This window comes from Vulpes vulpes, chromosome 2 (genome assembly GCF_048418805.1).
Source record: "Vulpes vulpes isolate BD-2025 chromosome 2, VulVul3, whole genome shotgun sequence".
Taxonomy (NCBI): Eukaryota; Metazoa; Chordata; class Mammalia; order Carnivora; family Canidae; genus Vulpes; species Vulpes vulpes.
In genome coordinates this window covers 23,436,692-23,443,082 of record NC_132781.1, presented here as the reverse complement: position 1 = coordinate 23,443,082, position 6,391 = coordinate 23,436,692, and the positions used below count along the sequence as shown (strand labels likewise).

The 6,391-nt window shown below is 45.4% G+C and overlaps 1 pseudogene; it reads left to right on the top strand.

Moving 5' to 3' along the window:
* Positions 1-842: 842 nt before the first annotated feature.
* On the top strand, positions 843-3,993 carry LOC112918121 (small ribosomal subunit protein eS19 pseudogene; annotated as a pseudogene).
* Positions 3,994-6,391: the final 2,398 nt, after the last annotated feature.

Below are 6,391 nucleotides of genomic sequence, written 5' to 3'. Positions count from 1 at the left end.
ACAGGGGACCCTGATGGGCACTGAGCATGTAGCCGTCAGCCTGGACGTCAGCCTGGACAGGGCGGGACAAAAGACCGACCCTATCTGCCCTCTGCCCAGAGGAGCAGTAGCAGAATGGCTATGATCTGTGGCAACTATCGCGGGGTGCAGGGCGCTGCCCTTTGAGTAGGTGTGCCTGGTGAGCCTGGGGGCGGAACACTGGGGAGGGAGCAATTAGTCCTGCAGGGAAAGGGGTCTGGGAAAGTTTTAGGGGAGAGGTGACTGATATTGGAGTTGGGCCTTGAAAGGGGAAAAAAATTGATTGGATGAAGATTCAGAGGGTGTTCCTGGCCCAGCATGTGCTTGGGATGTGCTGCGGCCACTGTGACTGGGCGAGTAGAGGGCTGGCCAGGAAGGCACAGCAAGAGAGACCAGGCAGGGGTGGGCTAGCATTGGAGAAGGAGCTGTCATGGTGAATGCCCAGCTAAGGAGCTTCAGATGCACCCTGCCCATGGAGGCTTTTGAGTTATGTGATTCAGAAAGAACATGTAACTGTGGGCAGGGAAGAGCTACAGTGGGAGAGGCAGAGGTGCAGGCAATGAGTGAAAGTTCACTTTGAGCCACCAGCCACCCTGACCATTTGGTGGTCCATTTGGACCGTTCTCCAATTTGCTGGCAGGGGCCCGGCTAGTGGGGAAGGGAGACTAACATGAGACACAAATTCCTCGAAGAAGTTAGCTGCCAGTGTAAAGGGGCCAGGGTCGGGATGGGGATTGCATAACAAGTGATTCTCCTGGAAAGGCTGGAAGAGGAGACACCTGGACACTGGGTTTACTAAACACCTACTATGGTCATTTTGCAACATGGCCTCACTTAACCTTTACAACAAGCCCAAGAGGTAGGTACGCTTTGTGCCTTTTTATCAGTGTGGAAACTGAAGTGTGGGTTTTGGGAGTAAAGAAGCAAAGGGACGTATGAGTCCCTTTCCCAAGGTCCCATAGCTGATAATTGGGATGAGAATCAGATCTGTCTGTCCCCAAAGCCCATCCCCTTCATCTCTCACCACCTCCCAGATAAGAGACAAGGATCCCCCCCACCAAAGAAATGACTCAGGCCTCAACCCCTGACCTCCCTCTCAGCCTCTACCCTGGACCAGGCGTCCAGGGCCCCACAGCAACCCTGTGAGAGAGCCAATGAACCATTTGCTCCAGTGAGCAAACGGAGCCTCAGAGAAGTTAAGTGACTTGCCAAGGACACAAAGCTAATTAGTGACAGAGGTGGGATTCAGATCCAGATCCCTTCTCCCACCTAATCACTCTGCCTTATTCCTCCCTGAGCACTTAGCTTCTCTGTTCTCCAGTTTCCTCATCTGCAAAATGGGCCCCCAAAGGCATTCTTGAGAGAATGCACAGAGGCCACTTGGCACAGGACCCAGCACTCATCCAACATTCGACAAATATTTGCCGAGCACCTACTAGGAACAGGACCCTCTTTTAGCCTCTGGGAGGCAACAGATAAGAGAAACCAGCACTTGCTCTCCTGAAGTGGATATTTTTTTTTAAGATTTTATTTATTTATTCATGAGCGACAGAGAGAGAGGGGTGGGGCAGAGACAAAGGCAGAGGGAGAAGCAGGGAGCCTGACGCAGAACTCGATCCCGGGTCTCCAGGATCACGCCCTGGGCTGAAGACGGCACTAAACCACCCTGAAGTGGATATTTAGATGAGGGTTAGGAAGAGAATGTGCTATAGCCACGGAAAAAGTGCCCCATAGTCTGCACCCACTGAAGTCCTACCTACTGGTTGTAGGAGTTGGGCAAGTCACTGGTGTTCTCTGCTTCTGGATCTAGAAAACAGGAAGAACACAGAAGGGAGCTCCCCACAGAGTAGCCCATCATGTGTTAAGTTACTGGCAGCCTTCCAGGTGAGCCACCCTGCTCCAACTGCCATGACACCAATGAAGCACCTTTCTCCCCTGCCCCTGGTGGCTGGCGATAGGCTAATACCTTCATTTTTCTGTCTGCAAAACGGAGGAAAAAAAATAATATCTACCACATAAGATTAGTGCATTAAATGTCAATTGTGGGAAATGCTAAGGGTGATACGCGGCATTTGCTAAGCACTCAACAAAGACATTATAGTTACTTAAAGTTGTCATCTTATGGCACACACGCTTTGCTTCCTGATCCCCATCTTCCCAGGACCTACATCCTGTACTCCTTATTCTGTTGCAGACTGAATGCTGCCCAGCCTCCTGTCCCCGGTACAGCCCTGAATCTGATGCAGGAATCGCGGGGGTCCTAAGAGCCTGAGGTTCAGGGAATGCTTTGGAGGCCTTGATACAGCCCAGAGGAGTAGAGCCCCAGCTCCTCACTTTCAAGAAGATGGACACATTTGCCTGTAAGGGGTGGGTGGGATTCTGGTTGCAATCAGGGAGTTCCTCACAGAGGCAAAGGAAAACCAGGTTCTAACTCTATGAATAGAAAATAATCACAGCTGGAGCCATTCTTAAACAGGACATTATTTTATTTTATTTTTTTAAGATTTTATTTATTTATTCATGAGACACACACACACACACACACACAGAGAGAGAGAGAGAGAGAGAGAGAGAGAGGGGCAGAGACATAGGCAGAGGGAGAAGCAGGCTCCATGCAGGGAGCCTGATGTGGGACTTGATCCCGGGACTCCAGGATCGCACTCTGGGCCAAAGGCAGGTGCTAAACCGCTGAGCCACCCAGGGATCCCCAGGACATTATTTTATTTAATCTTGGCTCAGGTCATGATCTCAAGGTCCTTGGATGGAGATTCCGCATGGAGCGCTCAACCAGAGCCACCTGCCCAATGGAGAGCCTACTTACTCCCTCTCTTTCTGCTCCTCCCCCCAACTCATGCTTTTTCTCCCTCTGCTCTTTCTCAAATAAATAAATAAAATCTTAAAAAAATAAAAGAAGAAGGCTATCTTAGCACACATGTTTACCAATCCAACCACAAAAATCCCTTTAAAATGACAGAGAAGGGATGTCTGGGTGGCTCAGTGGTTGAGTGCCTGCCCCTGGCTCAGTCCTGGGATCGAGTGCCACATCAGGCTTCCTGCATGGAGCCTGCTTCTCCCTCTGCCTGTGTCTCTGCCTCTCTCTTTCTGTGTCTCTCATGAATGAATAAATAAAATCTTTAAATTAATTAATTAATTAAATTTTAAAAAAGAAAAAGAAGTTCAAGGAGTTGAAGGGCCCTCTCCCCTGGCTGGCAGCACCAAGGCCACAGGTGGCTGGAGTTACTGCAAAAAACGTGAACCAGCAGGAGTTTATCAGAGCTCAGGCAACCTTCCTCAAAAAGTTTGGGAAGCTGAAGTTTCCTAAATGGGTGTACACTGTCAAGCTGCTCAAGCAAAAAGAACTTGTTCTCTATGATGAGAACTGGTTCTACAGATGAGCCACCTCCTAGAGCAGTGCCTGTATCTTTCAGGCTGCACCACTGCTGGCCCCATGACCAAAGTCTGTGGTGGACATCAGAGAAGTAGAGTCATGTCTAGCCACAGCTCCAAGAATGTAGCCCACAAGGTCCTCCAAACCCTGGAAGGGCTGAAAATTGTAGACAAGGACCAAGACGGAAGCCACAAACTGACACCTCAGGGAAAGAGATCTGGACAGATGACAGCTGCCAACAAGAAGCATTAGAATAGGGGCACCTGGGTGGCTCAGTCCATTAAGCCTCTGCCTTCAGCTCAGGTCGTGATCTCATGGTCCTGGGATTGAGCCCCGTGACCAGCTCCCTGCTCAGTGAGGAATCTGCTTCTCCCTCCCCTCTGTTGCTCCCCTACCACTCCTATTCTCTCCATCAAATAAGCAAATAAAATCATTTTTTTAAAGAAGCATTAGAATAAATGCTAGGTTAATAAGTTGCTTCATTTGTGGAAGAAAGAAAAAACAAGTTAAAGAACTTACACTACCTCATTTCAAGATTCTTAGAAAGCTACAGTAATCAAGGTTGTAAGTATCCTGTTGGCATCAAGATAGACAAATAGACCAAAAGAAGAGAATAGAAAGTCTACTAATAGATTCACGCATATATGCCAATTGACTCAACAAAGATGCAAAGGCAGTCTAGTGGGAAAAGGATAGTCTCTACAATAAATATCCTGAAGCAAATGACTTTCTTTGTTCAAAATAAAATAATTCACACTGTATACAAAAAACACAAAGTGGATCCTAGACCTAAACATAAGCTTTAAAGTATAAAATTTCTAGAAGAAGCATAGGAGAAAATCTTTGTGATCTTGGGTTAGGTAAAGATTTCTTAGATAAGAACACCATAAGAGAAAAAAACTGAAAAATTGCACTTCATCAGAACTAAGGATTTATGCCATCTCAAAGATACTGTTAAAAGTACAAAAAGACAAACTACAGACAAGGAGAGAGTATTTGCAAAGCATATACATCATAAAAGACTTTTACCTAGAATATATAAAGAACTCTCAAAACTCAGTAAGAAGGAACGCCTGGGTAGCTCAGCGGTTGAGCCTCTGCCTTTGGCTCAGGGCGTGATTTTTACTCGGGGATTGAGTCCCACATCAGGTTCCCGGTGAGGAGAGCCTGCTCCTCTTCCTGCCTATGTCTCTGTCTCTCTCTTTCTCTCATGAATAAATAAATAAATCTTAAAAAAAAAAAACTCGGTAAGAAAACAAACACCTCATTTTTTAAATTTTTTATTTATTTATTTATGAGAGACAGAGAGAGAGAAGAGGCAGAGACACAGGTGGAGGGAGAAGCAAGCTCCATGCAGGGAGCCCGACGTGGGACTCGATCCCAGGTCTCCAGGATCATGCCCTGGGCCGAAGGCGGCGCTAAACCGCTGAGCCACCCGGCTGCCCACACCTAATTTTTTAAATGGGCAAAAGATTTGAATAGACACTTCAACAAGGGAAATCTATACATGGCAAATAAGTGTATGGGAAGATGTTCATTATCAGTCATTAGGGCAATACAACTTAAAACTCTAATGAGATATCACTATTAGAAGAGCTAAAAATTTTTTTCTTTAATGACAATACCAAGTGCTAGTGAGAATGTAGAGCAAGTGGAGCTCTCATACACTGTCAGTGGAAATATAAATCAATTGGAAATCAGTTTACCAGTATCTTAAAATGTTAAACAGACATTATCCCATGACCAGCTATTCTATTCTACTCCACAGACTATTCACCCAAGAGAAATGAAAGCATATAATCATACAAATACTTGCATGTAAATGTCCATAGCAGCTTTATTTGTAGTAGCCAAGAACTGGAAACCCAAATGTCCATCAAAAAATGAATGAATGGGGATCCCTGGGTGGCACAGCAGTTTAGCGCCTGTCTTTGGCCCAGGGCACAATCCTGGAGACCCAGGATCGAATCCCACGTCGGGCTCCCGGTGCATGGAGCCTGCTTCTCCCTCTGCCTGTGTCTCTGCCTCTCTCTCTCTCTCTCTCTCTGTAATTATCATAAATAAAAAAAATTTTTTTTAAATGAATGAATGGGGATGCCTGGAGCTCAGTGATTGAGCATCTACCTTTGGCTCAGGTTGTGATCCCAGAGTCCTGGGATCAAGTCCCACATCAGGCTCCCTCCCGCATCACCTTTTCCCTCTGCCTATGTCTCCGCCTCTCTCTGTATGTCTCTCATGGATAAAATAAAATAAAATAAAATAAAATAAAATAAAATAAAATAAAATAAAAGCTTTAAAAAAAATGAATGAATAGGGGTGCCAGGCTGGCTCGGTCAGAACAACATGTGACTCTTGATTTCAGGTTCACGAGTCCAAGCCCCATGTTGGATGTAGAGATTACAAATAAATAAATAAGCTTTATTTTTTTAAAAAGATTTTATTTATTTGACATACACAGAGAGAGAGCACAAGCAGAGGGAGCAGGAGAGGGAGAAACAGACTCAATCCCAGAACCCTGGGATCATGACCTGAGCCAAAGGCAGACGCTTAACTGACTGAGCCACCCAGGCACTCCCTTAAGCTTTACTCTTAAAAAGTGAATGAATAAACGAATTAGAACATGTTCATACAAAGGAATACTACCCAGCAATAAAAAGCAATGAACAATTGATACACATAATAACATAGATGAATCCCAAAATGATTATGCTAAGTGAAAGGAGGCAGACAAAAAAAGAATATTTTTATGCTGTTCTATTCCAAAGTGGTATCAAATCTAGAAAAGGCAAACTAACTAATCTCTAATAACAGGTAAGCACATCAGTGTTTGCCTAAAGATGAGGGGAGGAGGGGGAGAGGGGTGGGAGTAATAGATTAAAAAGGAACACAGGAAACTTTTGGGGGTATTGGATATGTTCATCATCTTGACTTAGTGATGGTTTGACAGGTGTACTCATATGTGAAAACTTAACAAACGATACATTT